Source organism: Mauremys mutica, unplaced genomic scaffold (genome assembly GCF_020497125.1).
Source record: "Mauremys mutica isolate MM-2020 ecotype Southern unplaced genomic scaffold, ASM2049712v1 Super-Scaffold_100033, whole genome shotgun sequence".
NCBI classification, from domain to species: Eukaryota; Metazoa; Chordata; order Testudines; family Geoemydidae; genus Mauremys; species Mauremys mutica.
In genome coordinates this window covers 6,559,914-6,582,817 of record NW_025423255.1, presented here as the reverse complement: position 1 = coordinate 6,582,817, position 22,904 = coordinate 6,559,914, and the positions used below count along the sequence as shown (strand labels likewise).

The window sequence follows — 22,904 nt, the reverse complement described above, 5'->3', positions numbered from 1 at the left end:
CCCACAAGTAACTGGAGTGTGCCCTTCCTATGAGTAACCAGGGGGCATCACGTTTATACCATTCCTCCTATTGCAAAGTTATTGTTAGAGTCACCAGTGATACAGATTGTATCCTTGCCAGTTGTTCTCACATTGCTCTGGGTTGTGCTGAAGAGCAGTTATATTGGGAATTTTTCAAATTATATGTAAATGAAGAGGAGCAGGGGCAGGAAAAAAGTATAATTACAGCTTCTGTGACACTGGAAGGAGATGGGGTGACTCAGAGATTCCCTCCTTCCCCATCACTGCAGAACTCTTAACTTTTGCCTGAGCCAGGCAGAGTTTATCTTCATCACATTCTATCCATCCACTTCTCAAAGTGTCATGTGATGAAGCATTCTCCGTTGTCTGTGCTTGCAGATGATGTTTTGACTTCTTTAATCCTATATCAGAGTCTCTATGACTGGAGATGAAAGTGTCAAAGACCTGGGAGGGGAATTCAAATGGATCCCAAATACAGTGTGATCATTTAGAGTTTAAATTCCAGGTTCCATCTATTGTAAAGCCACTTCTGGCAAGAGGGCTGTTTTTCCCTTATTATGGGGATGCTACGATACTAAAAAAATTGTAAATAACATAACTGACTATTGAGACAGGGATGAGGGAAGCAGGTTTGAATGGATCAGAGGAGAATGTGATGGGAGACTCTCTTGTCCCGATTCTGAATAATCAGATGTAACCTGCTCTGGAATTTCACTTGACACTTTCTTTGTCACGTATTGTCTCTCTGTGATGTGGGTTTCTATCTTTCCTGAAGGCTGTTTGGTCACCCAATTGGATATTAGTTCAGTTTGATAGGATGTAGCTCAGATTTATTGAAGAATTTAAGACAATTTAAGACAATTTAAGACAATGACCCTTTGCTAAAGTCCTCATTTATGATTTCAGCTTTGCTTTCTCCCCATCCCTCCATGATGACATGGAGAAAGTTGAAGTGCAGTTCTATCAACAGGAGAGAACTCTCTAATTTACTGGACAGGCTAACAAAGAAACAGCAGTGATTTAAAATCTCCACTCAGAAATGGTGAACAACAGCAGAACCCCAACTAACTGAAGGAAGTGCATCTGATCACAGTGTATTTCAGTTGTTTAAGGCAATATTGTCTCCGATGATCTGGGAAGAGAATTCCATGGTAAGTGGTTTTGAACTAGGCAAAATGCCCGTGTGTTTGGTTCCCAGAGCATTTGTAACCCAGGCCCTACAGAAGATCTCTCCTAGCTAATCCTATGCTATGGGAAATGCAGCCCCTCATGACACAGATGTTGAGGAAATAGAAGTGGAGCTTTTGTCAAATTTATCCTTTGTAGGTGCTAAAGATGTGTATAAAATGAAACCAGTGTTGAAAATGTAATAGCTTCCGAAAAATAGCTATTTTTAATAGAATCTCCAGCTCTGGTAACTAACGAAGATTCTGATCCACGCCTGTATCCAGTCCCTTCCCTGGACCTGTGCCACCGAATTAAAGAAAAGCTGGGCATGTTTCAGGAAGCCATTCCTCATTAACACTGCTGAGATTTTAAGTGGTTTTGTAAAGGATTCTACTTCAGAGAACTGTAACTTTACCCTATCCAAGACCAAGGATTTGGAAAGAGCTGACGTTGAAAGAGTCCACGCCCAGTTCTTGGTTTCCACTCCAGTAAAGGAAGCTATGGTGACCCAAGGAAAATTGTTTGTACAACTCCACTTCCTAGTTCAGTGTCACTGATTACACTTCCAAAGTGTGCCGGGGTTAGATTGAGAACAGTCATCCTTCACTGTTTGGATGCAACGAGAGAGTGCTTCATAGGACATTCCTTCCCTGTGGATCCCAAACTGGCTGCCTGGTTGGATAACAAGGACTTTCAGGCTGTAGAAATGATGGTAGCCAATGAGGCAACAAATGTGTCAGCCTCCAATTTCAGACTTCCGGATACACGCATCTTGAGTCCTGAGACTATGGTTTTGTGTCTGACACTGTGGCTACACAATTAAGCTGATGTTGGCACAGCTGCACCAATGTAGCTGAACTGCTGTAGCACTGCTATAACAGATGCTCTAAGCCCGTGGGAGAGATCTCTCCTGTCTGACTTTATTATTCCAGCCCCCGCAAGCGGCGGCGGCTGTGTTGGCAAGAGAAACTCTCCTGCTGATGTAGCACTATCTACACAGGGGGTTAGGGCTGTGTAACTACGTTGCTCAGTTGTGTGGATTTTTCACACCCCTAAGCAATATAGTTATCCCGATAAATATCTTTAGTGTAGACCAGAGAGGTTTCTCTTGTGTTTTATGCATCTACATTACTTCTCTACCTCCTCCTACTTCAAAAGATTAAAAAGTGTGAAAAGAGAGGTATTTTTCTTCATGATGCAAACATTCTGACATAGAAGACCCCTTCTACCAATACATATGGCAGAAGATCCGGAGATATCTGAACTCAGAGAAGTGGTTGGGACCTACGTTGGAAGAAACCACAACTTGAGCCAAAGTTCAGTTGTTGGCAATGGGGATTAAAAGCAAACTAACATATATGACAAGAATTTGTGATCTTTGAATATGTTGTTGTTACCAATTAAAATGAAATGATAGGTGAAGTTATTGGTTAAAGAGTAAGAGACTGTGTGATGATCTGAATTATTTTGGAAAACTGAAAGTTGTCTTGGTTTTGTGTTTTGTTAGTCATACAGGAAATGATGGCTAATCTTGAAAAGTTAATTTGATTTAATTTACCCTGGTTCCTCAACTGTTGCTACAGCTCTAGTACCCATCAATCCAAAGACTGAGAGAAATGGAGAGTTCCAACCATTGTCCTTTTAGTATCTTATTGTTCCTCTCTCTGTTTTTTGTGCTGGCCTTTCTATTCTATCATTTTCTGCCTTTGTTTAGTTGGTCACAGTTGGTTTCCATCACTCACGTTTGTTTGTTTAAATCTGTATCCGTTGTGAAATAAATGTTTTGCTTTTTCGATAACTGTACTCAAGTGCTGTGTGAGATACAGTAGCAATGGTCCACAGTAAAACTAGTAACCTGGGATACTTGGGGAAGAGAGGATCTGGGATTTCACCGAGTATCTGGTGATCCGGGCTGGACCCCAGAGGGGGACACATTGAAGGAACTCAAGGGTTAAGGTGGCTGCTGTAACTCAGAGGAGGGTCCTTGAGTTCCAGCAGGCTGGTGAGTTTGGTCACTAACATCCAGCTGCCAAATGCAAAACTCCCTCTTCCTTGTGGCAGGTGGCAACAAGGAGACTCACATCCCTCAGCACCCTGAGAAGGGTCACAGTGTGTCTCTATGTTGATCCACCTGTCATATTCACACAGGGAAAGCTCCCGATAGCACAAAACTCTGCCCTATGAAATCATGGAACATGTGCTCTTCGCTCTGTGAAAGCATGTAAAGAATCCAAGCGCTGGAGGACAGAGTCTGGGGAATCAGCACTACCCAGCCCCTCCGTATGTAGCAGGAACAAACACAAACCTGGTCTTTAAAACAAGCTGTCCCCTTCCTCCTCAGGGAAGATTTTTCTGTGATTGAAGTTGAGCTTCAGTTCCCCTCTCCTAGGGGTGGGGTGGGTGTGGGGCCAGCTCCCAGTGAGATCTGTTTTCACCTTTGCCCCCTTTCAGTCACTCTGGGATCCTAACTCTGCTCCCAGCTGTCAGGCAGCTTCCAGCCCATCCACCCTGCTCACTAACTCTGTGGTCATATGTCACTCCCTCTGCCAGCACTCTCAGCTTGCAGGAAAGCTACTCCTGCCAGATGCATTGGTATAGTGGTGTGCATGGGTGCTTTCTAAGCACTTCAGCTGGGTTTGATTCTCAGTCAATGCAATAATGGCTTTTCTCTGTTGTTGTTTCCTCATCTGGAAGTGGTTTAATTTCAGTCACATTGTGTTACGATCACATTATCTATAGAATGAAACAATAAATGTGTCAAAGTCCAGCAGGTCATACAGGATGGAGGCACACAAGGGGCTGGAATGTGTCATCTGAGAAAGACAGAACACTTGGAAACCTGCATCTCCCATCCCCCGGCCTTGTGTGTTATGATTCCAGCTGCATGAGCTGTTTGTAGGATGTTCCGGCATGATGGGAAAATAAAGTTTTGAGTCAGTTTTCGCTCCTGCAGATTCCTTTGCTGTTACAATTATAATGACATGAACAAAAGGGAGGCAAAATAAATCTAGCCCGCATTTCCCTGGTTTGTTTGTGAGAATGTCCTGCGGGACTGTGCCAAAAGCCTTAGTAACCCCAAGATAGATCCCATCTACTGTTCACCCACCTCCACTAGGCCCGGAACCCTGCCAAAGAAGGAAAGAGGATTGGAGGTCAGTCACTGCATACTAAGGTTACTCCCCGTTTACACTGGCACCCCAGTGCAGCGCAGCAGCGCTATACTCTTTTCAATCCCTCTCGGGGAGGTGGAGTACAAGCAGTGCTGTAACCACGGAGATACAGCGCTGTATGTGCCCTGCCAGTTGGACGGGGAGTGAGTTACAGCGCTATAAAGCCACCAACACCGCTGTAACTCTCAAGTGTAGCCAAGCCCTTAGAGTTCTGTCCATAGGCAGGTCCCTGCAGACCTTGCTGAGTGACAAGGCGTATCTGCCTTCTCTCAGTGGGTTGACTGCATAGCTGATGGTCCTTAATGGGCCATCATGCAGGCTAGGCAGGATTGACACCAACTTGTCTAGCTGGGGTGTTCCCCGGAAGCAGAGCACAAGTTTGAAATACAGGCAGCATAGAGCCTATATTCATAACGTCAACTACAATAATGATACACATCTAGAGATAGCATCATTATAATCAGCCAAACAGAACCTCTCCATAGATCTCTTCCATGACAACCTTTCTACAATATTGGCTGCAAATATAGAACAGCGGTCGCAAGGGTGATCTATAAAGTTACAGATTATGTCAATAACGTCACAGGAGGTGACACGGCATCAGTGAGACTGATACTGGAATAGCCTCCAGTTTTGGTGTCCTCGTTTGAAAAAGATGTTGCAAAATTGTTGCTGGGGCAGCAAAGAGCCACCAAATGTTCTGAGGGCTGGAGAAAAATGCCTTCTAGTGAGCTACTGAAAGAGCTCAACCTGTTTAGCTGATCAAAAGAAGATTGAAAGGTGACTTCATTGAAGTGCTGAAGTGCCTTAATCGAGAGAAATTATTGGGTATTAAAGGGCTCTTGAATCGAGCAGAGAAAGGCCTAACAAGACCCAATGGCTGGAAGGTGAAAAGAGACAAATTCATATTACAACAAGACACAAATAGTCAACAGCGAGGATGATTCATCACAGGAACAATCTACCAAGGAAAGTGGTGGATTCTCCATCTCTTGATGTCTAGACTAGATTCCTTTCTGGAATGTGTTTGCCCCAAAAGTAGCTCTTGTGTCATACAGGAGGCCTGTGATATGCAGGGGGTCAGATTAGATGGTCTAATGGTCTCTTCTGGCCATAAAGTCGACTAATTTCTGAAAAACTGAGTGCAGCATTGGGAGCAGCATCTGCTGTTTCCCTGTCTAGCTGGCTTGTTGCCTAGAACGAATGCTCCTTGAGTGGGGTGATCCACAGGGAGTAGCTCAAACCTGCAAAATGCCCGGCCAGGGGCAGGACATTGGCCCAGCAAGGGAGGGGTGTGGCAGTGACATCACAAAGGCCTTTGGCAGGACCTCAGCCTATTGGTCCAAGGTGGTGGGGAGGTGGTGACCTCACAGAGAGATGCTGACATCAGCCAGGCAGGACAGGGGCGAGGGACCAGGGAAACCGCAGAGACCCCTGTGGCTTTGCTGCAGCAAGTCTCCTTCTCCAGGTCTCTCTTTGAGGACTGAGGGAGTATTTGGGTTCACGGACGTGAGCGCCAGGAGGACCCTCTTTCGAGTTTTCTCCTTCCCTTTTAGTGATTTTACTAGAAAACAGCTGTCCCTGTTTAGAAGGTAAGAGCCTCCTCGAGGTTTGAAACCTGTTCAGTCTGATCCATCTGGTGAGAGTTGAATTCTAGGCATGGAAAACATGAGCTTAAGGAGGCAGAATTTTATTGCACACCTGGGATTTTGTCACTTAGAATCACTGGGGACATTAGGGTTTGTCCTTTTTGTTTCACCTTTTCCTCCATCCCTCCCTCCCTCCTTTCTCTTCATCTCTTGCTTATTTTGTTCTTTCTCCTGTTCCCCTCCCAACACCAGGGGGGGGGTGGGTGGGTGTGTGTGTGTGTGTGTGTGTGTGTGTGTGTGTCTGTGTGTGTGTGTGTGTGTGTGTGTGTGTGTTGCGGGGGAGTGCTCTGCAGCTCTCACTGTGGGAGGTCCACCCAAAAATGTGGGGCTGAACTAGTGCTCGGGTAGCGATCCCCATCAGTGACCTGGGCCATCCTTTGGGCTCTCTGGTGAGAGAACCCTCAGCCTCCCATCCTCAGTCTCTACCCTGATTGGCTGAGCAGGGGGTTGACAGGGAGGAGACTCAGGTCCTTGTTGTTCTCTTTTAAGACCAAGTAAATAAGTCAGAACCAGTTCTGTGTTTGATGAATTCTGCTGCTTCTGGGCCAAAGGTTTCTACTCCTTGGGCACACTTGTTCCCCATTCATAGCGCCACCCCCCTCTCCATTCACAGCGAGGTGCAGCACGAGGTTTCAGCTACCATACTCCCTCCCCCTCCCTTTCCTGTTGATAGCAGCCAAGGGAATGTTGGGAAATGTAGTTCTTTCCCTGCTCCAGGTATGGCTCTATAGGCAGGGAGCTAACCAAGGAACTACAGCTCCCAGGGCTCCCTGTTGGTTCTCAGCTCCCAGGCTGGATCCCTGCTGCCTGAAACCCCTGCTTGCTTTGCTGGTGCCTAGAACCGCCCCTGCCTCCACCCATTCTGCAGCCCCACCCTGTGCCCCTGCCCGGAGCCTGCACCCAGCACCTAAACTCCATTCCAGAGCCTGCATCCGACTCCATCCCAGAGCCCAACCTCTCAACCATCCTACACCCCAATCCCCTGCCCCAACCCAGGGCCTGCACCCCAGACCTCCTCCCCCCACCCAAACTCCCTTGCAGAGCCTTAGGCAGGTGGGGGGTGGAGTTCGGGGAGGGACTGGGCTCTGAGCGTTCTGAGAACCACCAAATTTCTACAAACTTGCTGCCCCTTGTACTTGGAGGGGGGGTGAGGAGGCGAGCGGCGAGTCGGTGGCTGGAGGGGAGGTCCATTTTCAGTAGTTTAATGTTTGGTACTGCAGTGATTGACTGCTGTGTGCAGTAATATAGTGACCCCTGGGTCTCTGAATGAGGCTTTATATGGGGGGGGTGAGGGGACAAGTGGGGAGCAGGTGGGCGAGCGGGTGGGCAAGTGGCAGGTGGGCACAGAGGTGAGCAGTGAGCCAGCAGGGGCTCTAGGGGCAGGCATGGGGGTTTCTGGCAGGGGAGGGAGGAGGTGAAAGGAGGTGAGTGGTGGGTGGGGGACTGACTAGAAGGAGATGCAGCAGGCCAGTGGGGAGCTAGGGGGTGAAGAGGGGTGCAATGGTGGGGCCAAGGGGGGCGGGTCTTATTTTACTGCTGTGATCTGGTCACCCTATGGGTGCCGTTTCTCCCCCCTCCTCTCTCCTATTTGGGGGAACCTTCCTTTTCGGCCCACAGCTGTTTCAGTGGGCGGCGCTGGGGAAGGAGGGTTTGTTTCTGCTGGGTGGGCGGTGCTGGGGGGGTTGTTTCCACAGGGCTTGGCAGCACTGGGGGGTGTTTCAAGGGGGCTGGGTGGCACAGCAGGGGGGGCACAATTTTATATTCTTACCTTGGATGCAAAAAGAGATAGTTACGGCTCTGGGACCCCATATTGCGCTAGGTGCTGTACAAACCCTGGCCAACACTGGGACACCCCAGAGGTTCCCCTCAATTTCTTGGAGCCTCTGCTGCCCAACTTCTTCTGATTCCCTCTGGTACAACCCCTCCCCACCTTTCCAAACAGTCCTTTCCCTGCCCCCTAATTTTGCTTGCAAACCCTGGGCTCATCTCCTCTCCCTGCTGCCCAGGTGATTTTTTGGCAGCTCCTGGGGGCGGGGCTCTGGCACATTGTGACGCAGGAGCCCGGGCCCAGCAGCTGCTCCCTGGTGGCCACATGCTGCCAGCAGCGCTGGAGCCGCCCGGGCCGGAGCGGAGCCGCTGGTCTCAGCTGCAGCAGGAGCTGCCCCCGGCCCCGCTGGGCTCCAGGTGGGGACAGAGCCTGGGGCCCGGGGTTCCCCTGGGGGCGGCTGGCGGGGCGGGGAGAGGGTGGAGCTGCAGGCGGGGGGGCAGGTGGGGGGTTGATCGGTCTCTGGGCACCAGGGGAGCCCCAGGGCAGAGTGTGTGTGTGAGTGTCCCGGGCCCAGGTGTGCGCATGGGGGGAGCCCCGGCACCCCAATGCCCTGAGCCCCGGCTGGGGAGGCTGCTCCCCCTCCTGTGGGGGCTCTGGGGTCGGTGGGGGGGCGGGGTCAGCAGCAGCAGAGCCCCCCCCCCCGCTGCCCTGGGGCTGCCCCGCCCCGCTCGGGCTGGAGGCTCTGCCAGGGCCCCCGCGTGAATCGCTGCTCCCTGCCCGCCAGGCTCGGCTCCGGCCACAGCAGCGGCGGGTGCCCCGGGGAGCCCAGCTGGGCTGGGGCAGGGGCAGGGGGAGGTTGGGGGGAGGAGAAGCTCCAGATACTGGCAGGATCTGCAGTGGGGGCGGGGGGATGGAGGGGTGAGGAGCCACCCTGGGGCAGGCAGGAGAACCCCGGGCCCTGGCAGAAGATGTGGGGCTGAAGTCCCCAGCTCCGGAGCCCCAGCCACCTTAGTGGCAGAAGTTGCAGGGCTGAAGCCCTGACCCCCCTCTGTGTGGAGCTGGCCTGAGCCCCTCTCGCTCCCATTCCCTCTGTGGAGCTAGCTCTCACTGTCCGGCTGTGGAGAAATTCAGCCCAAATCTCCCCATGTGAGTATCTCCATTCCCCTCCCCCCCATCACCCAGCCATGGATGGATTTAGCCCAGGAGGCAGGGTCAGTGTTGGCCCCATTGGGCAGGTGGGATCTAGGGCACAACGAGGTGAAGTGACTTTCCCAAGGCTAAGCAGGGAGTCTGTGGCAGAGCAGAGACTCAAACCCAGAACACCTGAGCCTGAGTCCTGTGCCTTAACCACTAGGCAACCTTCCCCCAAAGGAGAGGGAACCTCCCCTGCCACTTTGAGTGTGTGGGTGGGACCAGGCACTAGACAGAGCTGCCAGGAGGTGGGGAGAGGGGTTGGATAGTTGGGGGGGTGATTAGCGGTTGGGGTGGACCTGTGGAGGGGGCGGTCAGGGCACAAGGAGCAGGAGGGTTGGATGGGTTGAGGGTTCGGGGGGTGCCTGTCGGGCGGTGGAGCGGGGTTGGGGCAGGCAGGGAGCAGAGTGGGATGGATGGGTCGGGATTTCTGGGGGCCTGTCGGGGCGGGGAGTGGTTGGATGGGGCGTGGGAGTCCCGGGGGTCTGTCTGGGGGCAGGGGTGTGGATAAGGGTCAGGGGGACAGGTAGGGGGTAGGGCCCTAGGGAGGCAGTTACAGTGGGGGGGGTCTCAGGAGGGGGAAGTCGGGGGACAAGGAGCAGGGGGGGTTCTGAGGGGGGCAGCCAGGGGACAAGGGGCAGGGGGGGTTGGGGGTTCTGAGGGTGGCAGCCAGGGGGCAGGAAGGGGGAGGCAGTGGATGGGGTGGGGCTAGGGCGGGGCTCCCTGGGTGCGCACCCTAATGAAATGTGCTGCGCACGCCTATGGTCACGGGGGTGAGCTACTCGCATCCTTTCCCTGTTTGTGCCATTTCTTTCTGTCTCAAAACCTGAGAACAATTCTCTCTAGTTCTTCCCCTTCTCTCTCCCCTCCCCACATGTGGCTAGAAAATCCAAGGAGATTCCCTCGTTTTCCCTAAAATTACTGACTCTCTAGTCTCTTATTTTCCCTATTTTCTCCATAATTCTTAAATTCTCCTCAGCTTTGGGATGTGAACCCAGCCCGTTTATCTGCAGCAATTTGTCCTTGGGTAGGTGGGAATTTGCTGTCCTGTGTCACTCCCCCAGCGTGGGTCGGGGTTAGTAGGTGCTGGCTGGGGGAGCCCGCAGACGTGGCTGCCTCTGGGGGGGAGATGGGGGGGGCCGATCTCTGCCAGTGACAGGACATGGCCGCACAGGAGGGGAAGGGAGGAGCCAGTGTCCCTATGGAGCCGGCCCAGCCCCTTTGGTTCTGCTCCTTTCCAGCATTTTGTTCAGAGACTTTATTACTGGGGAGGCTGAAAAATCTCCCTGTGGGCTTAGCCTGGCAGGAGGGACCAGGTCTCCCCGGCAATAAAGAGCTGGAGCATGTTCCCAGCATGGCAGAGCCTAGGCTGTGTCTCTGCAGGGAAAGATCCTGGGGGAATCATGATGCGACATGAACTAAAGCCTGTTCTGAAACCTCCACAGTTGCCCTTCTCGCCCTGCCAGGCTGCAGGATGTCGTCCATCTTTCGCTCCAGCTCATCCCATCCTCCCATGGGACAGGGAAGGGAAATGGCTGCAGTGGAGCCAGCTCAGGTAGGGGTTATTGCGGGGGGGGGTTTCTGGTGGGTTCCTGCTGAAGGGACAGCAAATACACAGGAGGTGGGAGGCTTGGGCAGTCTGGCCTGGAGGTTGGAGTACCCAAAACATTCACGGGTGGAGAATGGGAGGAGGCCAGGGTGTAGCAAACCTGTTGGGACTTGTTTAATATGCGGCTTCCATTCTAGGAACAGACCCAAGTAGCTCTTGTTTCATACAGGAGGCCTGTGATATGCAGGGGGTCAGATTAGATGCTCTAATGGTCTCTTCTGGCCATAAAGTCGACTCATTTCTGGCAAACTGAGTGTAGCATTAGGAGCAGCGTCTGAGGATTTCCTGTCTAGCCGGCTTGCTGCCTAGAACGAACGCTCCTTGAGTGGGGTGATCCACAGGGAGTAGCTCAAACCTCCAAAGTGCCTGGCCAGGGGCAGGACATTGACACAGCAAGGGAGGCGTGTGGCAGTGACATCACAAAGGCCTTTGGCAGGACCTCAGGCTATTGGTCCAAGGTGGTGGGGAGATGGTGACCTCACAGAGAGATGCTGACATCAGCCAGGCAGGACAGGGGCGAGGGGCCAGGGAAACCTCAGAGACCCCTGTGGCTTTGCTCCAGCAAGTCTCCTTCTCCAGGTCTCTCTTTGAGGACTGAGAGAGTATTCGGGTTCACGGACGTGAGCGCCAGGAGGAACCTCTTTCGAGTTTTCTCCTTCCCTTTCAGTGATTTTACTAGAAAACAGCCATCCCTGTTTAGAAGGTAAGAGCCTCCTGGAGGTTTGAAAGCTGTTCAATCTGATCCATCTGTTGCAGGGGAGTGCTCTGCAGTTCCCACTGTGGGAGGTCCACCCAAAAATGTGGGGCTAAAATAGTGCTCGGGCAGTGATCCCCACCAGTGACCTGGGCTATCCTTTGGGCTCTCTGGTGAGAACCCTCAGCCTCCCGTCCTCGGTCTCTACCCTGATTGGCTGAGCAGGGGGTTATTGACAGGGAAGAGACTCAGATCCTTGTTGGTCTCTTTTAAGACCAAGTAAATAAGTCAGAACCAGTTCTATGTTTGATGAATTTTGCTGTTCTCTGCATTAATTGTCTCTGAGCAGTTAATGATTCTCTCTAACATTGCAGTTCTCCTCAAATACTTGCTGAATAATTACTGTCACTGTTGTTGGTCTGGAGTTCATCACAGAGCACTTTATTCAGGTCATTCAGTGTCTGAAATTCAAGATCTGATGGTTAGTTTGTAAAAGCAGCAAAGAGTCCTGTGGCACTTTATAGACTAGCAGATGTTCTGGAGCATGAGCTTTCGTGGGTGAATACCCACTTCGTCGGATGCATGTAGTGGAAATTTCCAGGAGCAGGTATATTGAAAATCAGGGCTCTTGGGTCCTCTTCCCAACTCTGCCACTGACTGGCTGTGTGACCTCAGACAAGTCAATTCTCCTTTCTCAGCCTTAGCTTCTCCCTCTTTCGAGTAGGGATAATAATGATCCGCTCCTGCCTACCTCACGGTGGGTGGAGGCAGGGCCAGCTCTAGGTTTTTTGCCGCCCCAAGGGAAAAAAAATTTGGCTGCCCCCACCCCAGCCCTGGGCTCCCCCCCACAACCCTTGTTGCCCAAGCCCTGGGCTCTGCCGCCCCCACCCGCACCCCCTGCCGCCCCAGCCCTGGGCTCTCCTCCACACACACCCCGTGCTGCCCCAGCCCTGGGCTCTCCTCCACACACCCACTCTGCTGCCCCAGCTCTGGGCCTCCCCCCCACCCGCACCCCCCTGCTGCCCCAGCCCTGGGCTCTGCCCCCCCCACCTGCACCCCCCTGCTGCCCCAGCCCTGGACTCCCCCCCCCCCACCTGCACCCTCCTTCCGCCCCAGCCCTGGGCCACTGGTAACTTGCTTCCAGGGCGGGTCATTCAGCAGGAATTTTGGATGTGCACAGAACACAGACAGGACTGGTTCCCGCATGGTTACAGAGCTGCAGTAAAGTGGAACAATTTTCAGCTTGTGTGACTGGAGGAGATCTGGATGCATATTATAAGACTGTCCTCCATAAATGAGGAAAAGTTGAGGTGCCTTTATTATTCTTTGTTTCTATGGGGAATTTGCTAATGCAATATCACTGTCTTCCTTTTAAACAAACAAAACTAGAAAAAAATGGCAATCGCTGTTGAAAATAGCAATTCCAGTTCTAAAAACCCCCTGGGAAGCATTTCTTCCTCAATTTTATCTAGTAGGATGCCCCTGGAACAATGGGATAGAGAAACCTGCATCACTGAAAGTGCAGCCATGGAGACACCACACAGCAGCCTTCCCTAGCAGGGGCAGGGGGGCGAGAAGGGACGTCATCCGAGCTCCCTGCATCCAGGTCACTTTCCTCAGTCGGGCTGCGTCAGGGGAGAGCAGAGAGCAGCAGCTTCTGATGCTCCCCTCACAGCCCAGCCCCGGTGGGGAAAGTGACCAGGACGCAGGGAGCACATAGTGTTGCTCCTCGCTCCCCCCAGCCTCTGTGGGGCCACGGAGGAGTATTGGGGCAGGGGAGAGCAGTGAGCACCTTTGCATGGCCACACGGTGCCCTTTGACCCCCTGGAGCCCTGGGCAGCTGCCGGGGGCCCCACCCCTAAGGCCGGCCGGGCTCCCCAGCACGAACAGCAGAGACACAGGGAGACTGGCCACCCACTGAGCAGAGGTAGCCTGGGCGGCTCGTAATGGAGGCTCGGGGGGGCTCAGCCTCCCCAAACCTTGCGTCGCCAAGGCGACAGTGGGGCCCATGACTAGGGGCCCTGGCCAAATTGGGCCCCCCTGGGAAAGTCTCCCCCATGTCGGCCCCAGGGCTGGAGGAGCTCCCACTGCCTGCTACGGCCCGGGGGCTGCAGCAGGGGCACAGAGCTTCTCTGGTCTGGGGGCCGCAGCGGGGCCGGGGTAAAGGAGTGACGGGGTGGGGCCAGTGGGGGAAGGGGTGGAACAGAGGTGACAGTGGGTGGGGCCGTGGGTGGAAGGTGTGGAAGGGGGCGGAGCCACACACAGAAGTGGGGGGGGGGCAGGGTTCCGGTGCTGGGGCCCCCGCACTTGTTCTCCCTTTCCCTGGGCTTTGGCATCACTAGCCCCTGCTGAGCGAGTAGGGGTCAGTGGTCCCCAAAATGTGGGGCGTGACTCCTAGGGGGACACAGAGGAAGATTGATAGGGGCACCTCAGGGCCTAAGCCAGCCCCCATGGAGGGCAGGGAGGGAGCCCCACTCAGCCCCACTCTGTCCCAGCTCTTCCCCAACCCCACCCTCAGCCTGGGCTCCTGGCTCCCAGCCCGGCCTCGACCCCCTTGCCCCTGTCCACACCCCTCTCCCCAGCAAGCAACGGCCCCACTCCCAGCCCCGGTTCTCGACCGCGGCTTCCGAGGGGCCACAGCCATGGATACGAGGGCGCAGTGTGAAATGTTTGGGGACCACTGGGTTAGGGTGACGTCCTCAATCACTTCTCTGCAGTCCAATGAAAGCGATTCCTCACCCACCCACCCCTCCGTCAGGACGGCCTAGGTACGTTCTGCTGCCCTTCACTCGTACAGGGAGGAGAATAACATTTCATTGCACTCAATCCTAAAGTGATTTGTTACCCACCACCATCCACAACTGGTCATTTTGGGGAAGCGGCCCCATCATGCTGCATAGCTAGGCAGAGTAGGGGTGTCTGTGCAAACACGGCCTGTTCCTGAAGTCTTCCCGCAGCTCCTCACTAGATGTGAGGGGGGAGCTCATTCAGCCCCTGCTTACGCTTGGTATTTAAAAACTCCTTAGTGGCCCTATCTCTGCCGGCCTTAGATTTCTCCTCCTGTTCCTGTCTTAGCAGCTCAGATGAGGTGGCTGAGTGGTTAAGGTGATGGATTGCTAATCCATTGTGCTCTGCATGCAGGGTTCAAATCCCATCCTCATTAGCTGCATTTACTCTTCACTCTCCTTTACAGACAACCATCTCCCCCCTTGGTACAATGACAGATCAAACAATGTTGCTTCTTGCAAACAAAAACCTTCTCAGAATCTCAGCTGCCCCTCCCCCTTTGCTTCAAATAAAATGTCTAAATCCCAGATTTCTAAAAAAATTCTCTAGTCCTGCATTTCTTAGCTTTTATCTCAAAAGGGAACAGCCTCATAATCTCCCCCAAACACCCTTGGACCTCCCCAAATAATTAAAATACCCCCAACCTGAGCAAGGCCACAACAGTGAACCAGAGCTAGTGTCTAGGCCAAGCTGTTCTGAAGGAGACAACTCAACCATTTTCTCTCTGCTTCCCTTGGCAAAGTCTGACTGGGAAAACAAAATTCCCCAAACTGAAAATTTTCTGCTGAGAAACCACTACTAGTCTGTTTGGGGACTTTGGTTTGAATGTACTATTATTATTCTCTTCTGATTTCTGAATCAGTTTTGTCATCCAGGTGTATTTCCAGCTGTTGAGTTGTGGGGGATAGAGGCCAGCTCATAATGTCTCTACCCCACCTTTCATAGATTCTTCCAACTGGCTAGGAAGTACCTTTGCTAGGATGTGAGTAAAGCAGTGGCCATTGTTGCTGTGCTATCTCAGAGACGTCTGCATTGTACACAGTTCCTGGGATAGTCCTTGGGAGTGTGGATCCCTTTAATGGGCCAGCAGCAGGTCTGGCTCCTCCCTTGTCACACCTGAAAGGCTGGTGGTGGGCATTTCCCAACCTCATCTCAGTAACACACACAGAGCAAAACTTCCCAGCCAATGCTACACACACAATCCAACACAATATTAATGTTCAACAGACCAAGACATTTGAAATGACACCTCACCAGGCAGACTTTGTACAAACCGTATCATCATTATAGGAGAGTGGTGAATATGGGGCTGCCAGGGTGCTGCTTTGAGCACAGCGAGCCACACCTGGGTTCACATTGCTATGTGGAGACGTACCCTTAGAGTCCATCTCTCCTGGGATAAAGATGGCAGCAGGGCTGGCCTGGACCATCTGATGTGGGCTCATGAAGCTAAAGCCGAGAGGCTAAAAACCGTGGTGCAGATATTTGTGTTCACACTGAAGCCTGGGTTCGGAAACCCTCACCCCTCGTGGGTCTCAGAGGTTGGGTTCAAGCCCATGTCTGCACTGTAATTTTATAGTCTTGCAGCCCAAGCCGCATAACCCTGAGTCAGCTGACCTGGGCTTTGCGACAGGTGCCCTGGGTGTGTTAATCGCAGTGCAGACATAACATTAGGCTACGTCTCCAGTGCAATGAAACACCCATGACTGGCCCGTGTCACATTAATCAGGGTCATGCGGCTTGGGCTGTAACGTTGCAGTGTCCGTGTCTCGGCTCAGGCTCAGTCCCCTGCTCCAGGAGCCCAGAAGGTTGGGAGGGGGTTTAGCAAGTGGAAATGGTAAAACCGCAGGGGAGTATTACCCTGGACTCATGGCATTTCTCCATTGGTCTGTCTGCTCTGGGGCAGGGACAGAAACACGTCCTGCTGCTTTTGTTATTTCAAAGGGCGGTTTAGGATTTTCATTCTCAAACACGGTGCACAAAACAGGACTCAACCCTCGGCATAAACTAAACGAGCTGCCCACAGATTCTGGCAGCCACAATGAGCATTTGGTGGGAGAGCTCAGACCTGCCCCTGTCCCAGAGGGACAGGGTCATCTGTGAGGGGACCGGACCACTGACCTATCAGCTCCTAACTCCCAAACTTTCAGTAACTCTATCCTCAGTGCCTGTGAGTGTAATTTAAACCATAAGAAAAACCACACTAGGCTAGACCGAAGGTCCATCTAGCTCTGAATCTTGTCTTCTGACAGTAGCCAATACCAGGTGCCCCAAAAGCAACTCAGTAAGGTACTACTGGAACTTGAACCCAGGATCTCCTGTATACAAAACAGTGGTTTTAGCCAGCTAAGCCATGGTGCCTACAGCTGCTGAAAGGATCATGTCTGCACACACCTGACTCTCTCCCAACCTCCATCTGGGCCTGACAAGCTTTGCTGGTGTTTGGATTCAGTAAAGCAGAGGAACAGGTGAAGTTTTACTCCCAAGGTTCTTTGGACAGATCTACACTACAAAATTAGATCCGTGTAACTACATTACTCAGGGGTGTAAAAAATTTACCTCCCTAAGCAATGCAGTTATATCAACCTAATCCCGGTGCAGATAGCGCTGTGCCAACAGGAGGGCTTCTCCCATCAACATAGCTTGGGGAGGGGCTTGATTAGTGAAGATGAAGAGAATAGGTGGCCCATGGCTCTTGCATTTGGGGAGGCTGGGTGTGAGCGCTGGAAGCTCCCTAGAAGTGGGGGGCCCATTGGTGCCCAGACCATGGCACTGCCCCCCCACCCTTCTCCTCTCTCTGAGGCCCCACCTGTGCTCCCCCCTTGCTCCTGTTTGGCCACTTCCCACCCCCGCTCTTCCTCTTTGGCTGAGGACGGCTGAGCCACCTTTCGCTCGCTCCCCTCCTCCCCCAAGGCCTTCCTGCCTGCTGCTCGTGCCTCTCCACCCCCTACCACAAGGTCTGCCCACCAGCCACCACCACTCTGACCCGTCCCTGCAACCCACCCTGCCCACCACCCACACCTCTCTGCCTCTCCCCTGAGACCTGCCCTGCCCACTGCCCCCACCTCTGAGACCTGCTCTGCCCACCGCTCGAACCTCTCTGCCCCTCCCCTGAGACCCACCCTGTCCACGTCTTTCTTTGGTCGTCTGTTGTTATTCCATGAAACATCAAGAATGGAATAAAAAGCTGAGTTTACTCCAGGGTGAGGAAAGAAAGGAGCCACCAACCCCCCGGCATTTCTGATTTAGTTAAAGTGTTTTAACTAAACAGCTATTGAATGCCCTCCCTATGCCCCTTGTGTCACCAGAGCACATCCCTGCTAGCAGTTCTTGGATGGCAACAGAGAGCAGTGCACTGTGAGTAACTATCCCACTGTGCAACTGGCTGCAGGGTGTTTTGGGAAAGGTTTGCAATGCCTCACGGGCTGGAACAGCATCACATGATGCAGGTTTCTCTAACCCACCGTTCCATGGGCATCTTACTAGATTACCAGCTGCTTTTCAACTGCGGTGTGGAGACTGTGTGTGTGGGGGGAGAGACAGTGTGTGTGTTGGGGAAGAGTGAGTGTGTTGAGCTAGGTAGGAGCAGATCATTATTATCCCTACTTGAAAGAGGGAGAAGCTAAGGCTGAGAAAGGAGAATTGACTTGTCTTAGGTCACACGGCCAGTCAGTGGCAGAGTTGGGAATAGGACCCAAGAGCCCTGATTTTCAAACTAACCATTGGATCTTGAATTTCAGACATTGAATGACCTGAGTAAAGTGCTCTCAGATGAGCTCCAGACCAACAACAGTGCACAGGAATTATTCAGCAAGTATTTGAGAAGAACTGCAATGTTAGAGAGAATCATGAAGTGCTCAGAGACCATTAATGCAGAGAAGGAGCAAAATTCATCAAACATAGAACTGGTTCTGACTTATTTCCTTGGTCTCAAAAGAGAACAACAAGGACCCGAGTCTCCTCCCTGTCAATAACCCCCTGCTCAGCCAATCAGGGTAGAGACTGAGGACGGGAGGCTGAGGGTTCTCACCAGAGAGCCCAAAGGATGGCCCAGCTCACTGGTGGGGATCATAGCCCGAGCACTATTTCAGACCCACATTTTTGGGTGGACCTCCCACAGTGGGAGCTGCAGAGCCCTCCCCTGCAACACACACACACACACACACACACACACACACTCTCTCTCTCTCTCTCCTGGTGTTGGGAGGGGAACAGGAGAAAGGACAAAAGAAGCAAGAAATGAAGAGAAAGGAGAGAGGGAGAGATGGAGGAAAAGGGACAAACCCTAATGTCCCCAGTGATTCTCAGGGACAAAATCCCAGGTGTGCAATAAACTTCTGCCTCCTTAAGCTCGTGTTTTCCATGCCTAGAATTCAACTGTCACCAGATGGATCAGACTGAACAGGTTTCAAACCTCAAGGAGGCTCTTACCTTCTAAACAGGGACGGCTGTTTTCTAGTAAAATCACTGAAAGGGAAGGAGAAAACTCGAAAGAGGTTCCTCCTGGCGCTCACGTCCGTGAACCCCAATACTCTCTCAGTCCTCAAAGAGAGACCCGGAGAAGGAGACTTGCTGAAGCCAAGCCACAGGGGTCTCTGAGGTTTCCCTGGCCCCTCGCCCCTGTCCTGCCTGGCTGATGTCAGCATCTCTCTGTGAGGTCACCACCTCCCCACCACCTTGGACCAATAGGCTGAGGTCCTGCAAAAGGCCTTTGTGATGTCACTGCCACACCCCTTCCTTGCTGCGCCAATGTCCTGCCCCTGGCCAGGCACTTTGGAGGTTTGAGCTACTCCCTGTGGATCACCCCTATCAAGGAGCGTTCGTTCTAGGCAGCAAGCCGGCTAGACAGGAAAACATCAGATGCTGCTCTCAATGCTACACTCAGTTTTTCAGAAATGAGTTGACTTTATGGCCAGAAGAGACCATTAGAGCATCTAATCTGACCCCCTGCATATCACAGGCCTCCTATATGACACAAGAGCTACTTTTGGGGCAAACACATTCCAGAAAGGCATCTAGTCTTCATGAAATGACATCAAGAGATGGAGAATCCACCACTTTCCTTGGTAGCTTATTCCTGTGGTCAATCATCCTCACTGTTGAATCTTTGTGCCTTAGTTGTAATATGAATTTGTCTCTTTTCACCTTCCAGACATTGGGTCTTGTTATGCTTTTCTCTGCTAGATTAAAGAGCCCTTTAATATCCAATCTTTTCTCTCCATTAATGCACTTGAACACTTCAATGAAGTCACCTTTCAATCTTCTTTTGATAAGCTGGACAGGTTGAGCTCTTTCAGTAGCTCACTAGAAGGCATTTTTCTCCAGCCCTCAGGACATTTGGTGGCTCTTTGCTGCCTCAGCTCCAGTTTCACAACATATTTTTCAAATGAGGACATCAAATCTGGAGGCAATATTCCAGTATCAGTCTCACTGATGCCGTGTCACCTCCTGTGGCGTTACTGACATAATCTGTAACTGTATAGATCACCGTTGTGACCACTGTTCTATATTTGCAGCCAATATTGTAGAAAGGTTGTCATGTAAGGGGTCTATGGAGAGGTTCTGATTGGTTGATTATAATGATGCCATCTCTAGATGTGTATCATTTTTGTAGTTGATGTTATAAGTATTGGCTCTGTTCTGTCCATATTTCAAACGTGTGCTCTGCTTCCGGGAAACACCCCAGCCAGACAAGTTGGTGTCAGTTCTGCCTAGCCTGCTTGATGGCCCATTAAAGACCATCAGCTATACAATCGACCCACTGAGAGAAGGCAGATACGCCTTGTAACTCAGCAAGGTCTGCAGGGACCTGCCTATGGACAGAACTCTACGGTTTTTCTATGCCACGTGCTGGATAGAGGGTCCTTGGGACAAAGAAAGCAAAGACCACATGGCAAGAGACTATAAAAGGCTGATGCCTCATCTCCATTTTGTCTTCAATCCTGCTTCATACCTCTGGAGGGACTTTGCTACAAACTGAAGCTCTAGACAAAGGACTGACTGACCCATCCCAGCTGTGGATTGACTCCAGAGACTTGATTTGAACCTGCAGTTTATTCCATCACTGTTACAAGCCTGAACCAAGAACTTTCCCATTACTGTATGTGAAGGGTTAAAATCCATGTGCATTTTATATAACAACCTGGTCTATGGATTGTGGCAGCTCTTTTCCAGACCCGAAGTCCAGACTATGGTCTAGCCCACTATGACTGTTTTGATGGTTTAAATTACACTCACAGGCACTGATGATAGAGTTACTGAAAGTTTGGGAGTCAGGAGCTGGTAGGTCAGTGGCCCAGTCCCCTCACAGATGACCCCGTCCCTGTGGGACAGGGGCAGGTCTGAGCTCTCACACCAAATGCCTCATCGTGGCTGCCAGAATCTGTGGGCAGCTCGTTTAGTTTATGCCGAGGGTTGAGTCCTGTTTTGTGCCCGGTGTCTGAGAATGAAAATCCTAACCTACCCTTTGAAATAACAAAAGCAGCAGGACGTGTTATTGTCCCTGCCCCAGAGCAGACAGACCAATGGAGAAATGCCATTGAGACCAGGGTAATACTCCACTGCCGTTCTACCTTTTTTACTTGCTACACTCCCTCCCAGCCTTATGAGGTATCAGAGCCCGGTATTGAGCCTGAGCCAAGATGTCTACACTGCAAATTTACCACCCTACAGCCCAAGCCCCGGGAGCCTGAGCTGGTATGGGGCAGCCCTGGGTGTTACATTGCAGTGTGGACATAAGCCTATTGTGTTTCATTTCTTAGGTTCTGCTGCCATCGTGTGGCCATTTCCTTCCCCTCCTTTCTGTCCAAAGCGCAGAGCCCAGTTCCTCCAGGGGGGAGAAGGACATCTTCCTTCTTTCCTTCCTCAACAGCCCCTTCCCTGGAGAGTCCTTTGCTGGGGTCTGGGTGGGGAACAGCTGTTTCTGAGGATTAATTTCATATTAATGGTGTTGATCTATAGATTTTACAGCCAGACTAGATCACTAGGTACCTCTGCTCTGACCTGATTCAGAACAGAGTCCAGAGAATTTTACCCAGTGACTCCTACATCCACCCCAACATCTTCTGGCTGAACGAGGAGGGTTCATTCAGAAAGTCATTGTGTTTGGGTGTAAAGGTGTGAAATGATGGGGAAATTGGCCCCTCTTTCAAGTTTAAATGTTGTCACTTCTACACCTAGACCGAGGTGGCCAACCTGAGCCTGAGAAGGAGCCAGAATTTCCCAATGTAACTGCCAAACATGCACCTTTGTATGCAGCTACTGAGTCAATTGTGAACCTTCCCATCATTGTCCTTTGTTCTTAATCCTGAGGCTATTGCCCCATCATGGGGCCATTTCCAGCCTCTCTTTCATACAGAAGCACAATTTTCTTTGCACAGACACAGGAACAGCAAGATCTTTCTCTGTCCCTTGTGCAAAGCAGGGGGCCAAATTCCATGGAAACAATGGACAAGCAGGGGGCTCTGGGCACATCCAGCCCTGGCCGTGAGATGTTCCCTCCCCTCTTTCTTTATGCCCCTGTTGTTATTTCATGGATTGTCTGGGATGGGGAAAAAGCTGAGTTCACTCCAGGTGGAGGGGAAAAGAACCCTGAAAATCTCAGGACCCAACCCTGCTACCAGGATCACTGAGGTGCTGGGAATCTGCCTGGGAAAGGGACTGTGTGAATTGTCAAGGTGGGGAACGAATAACAATCTACAACTAGATCCACCTCATTAACCACCGACACAGGCTAATCCTGCTGCCGATAGAAGGGAAACTGGGCGCCATTCTTTGCTGATCAGCCATGGAAACAGTGACCCAATTGCACCGCAGTGAATGTGCTGGTGAAAGCTGGAGTTTACAGGCAGGTGGAAATAGCAGATCCTAGAAACACCTGGAGCTCCACACACCACTTCTGCCACCAGGGTGAGGTGTTGAGCTGCTCACAGCATCCCCCGCTATGACCTTGCAGCAGGGGATTGCTGCCCCCCCAACCCAATGCAGGGGAGATGGCTGAGTGTATCTCTGCACCCTGAGACCAGGGCACCCACACTCTGTGCCCCACACATAGAATCTGGCCCTGCTGAAAAGTGACCCCTATGAACAAGTCACCTCCAGGAGAGCAGGATTGGTCCTCAGAGAGGGGAACGGGCTTCTCGTGAAGCTTATAGGTCACTGGATGCTCTGGAAACAGGAGGGCTCTGAGTGTAACCCATAGCAAACACAACCTGCTAGGGGATGTAGCTCAGTGGTTGAGCACATGCTTTGCATGTATAAGGCCCTGGGTTCAATCCTCAGCATCTTCATGATCATTTTTTCACCCTGCTGCTTTGCTCATGCCCAGAGGGGATGTGGCCCACCAGTCTCCCTGCACCAGTTTCAGTCCTGCTCAGTGAGGGACAAGTGACAATTGCATGGAAGGTTGGTGGGGGGGGTTCTGCTCCTAAGTCACCTTGGTACGTTTAAGATTCCCACCCGCTGTGCTGCTTGGGACAATGGTAGATGAGAAGGGCGAATCCTCCAGCACTGGAGGGAAAGGTCCCATCTGCACAGACTGAGAGGCAAGGAAACAGAGGGGCAGTCAGTGCTCAGGGAGGAGAGGGGTCAATGATTTACTCCCAGCAGGGGACACTGTCTTTTTGAGTATCAGAGGGGTGGCCATGTTAGTCTGGATCTGTAAAAGGCGACAGAGTCCTGTGGCACCTTCTAGCCTAACAGACGTATTGGAGCATGAGCTTTCGTGGCTGAATCCCCACTTCGTCAGATGAATGGAGTGGGAATTCTGTGACTGGCTAGCCAACTACAAAAGCAGTTTCTCCTCCCTTGGTGATCACACCTCAACTGCTAGAAGAGGGTCTCATCCTCC

At 51.9% G+C, this 22,904-nt stretch overlaps 1 non-coding gene across 1 annotated transcript; it reads left to right on the top strand.

Annotated features, from left to right (window-relative positions):
* The first annotated feature begins 22,272 nt into the window (after window positions 1-22,272).
* TRNAA-UGC lies at window positions 22,273-22,344 on the top strand. Its single transcript has one exon. It is a non-coding gene; the product is annotated as a tRNA-Ala (tRNA).
* Window positions 22,345-22,904: the final 560 nt, after the last annotated feature.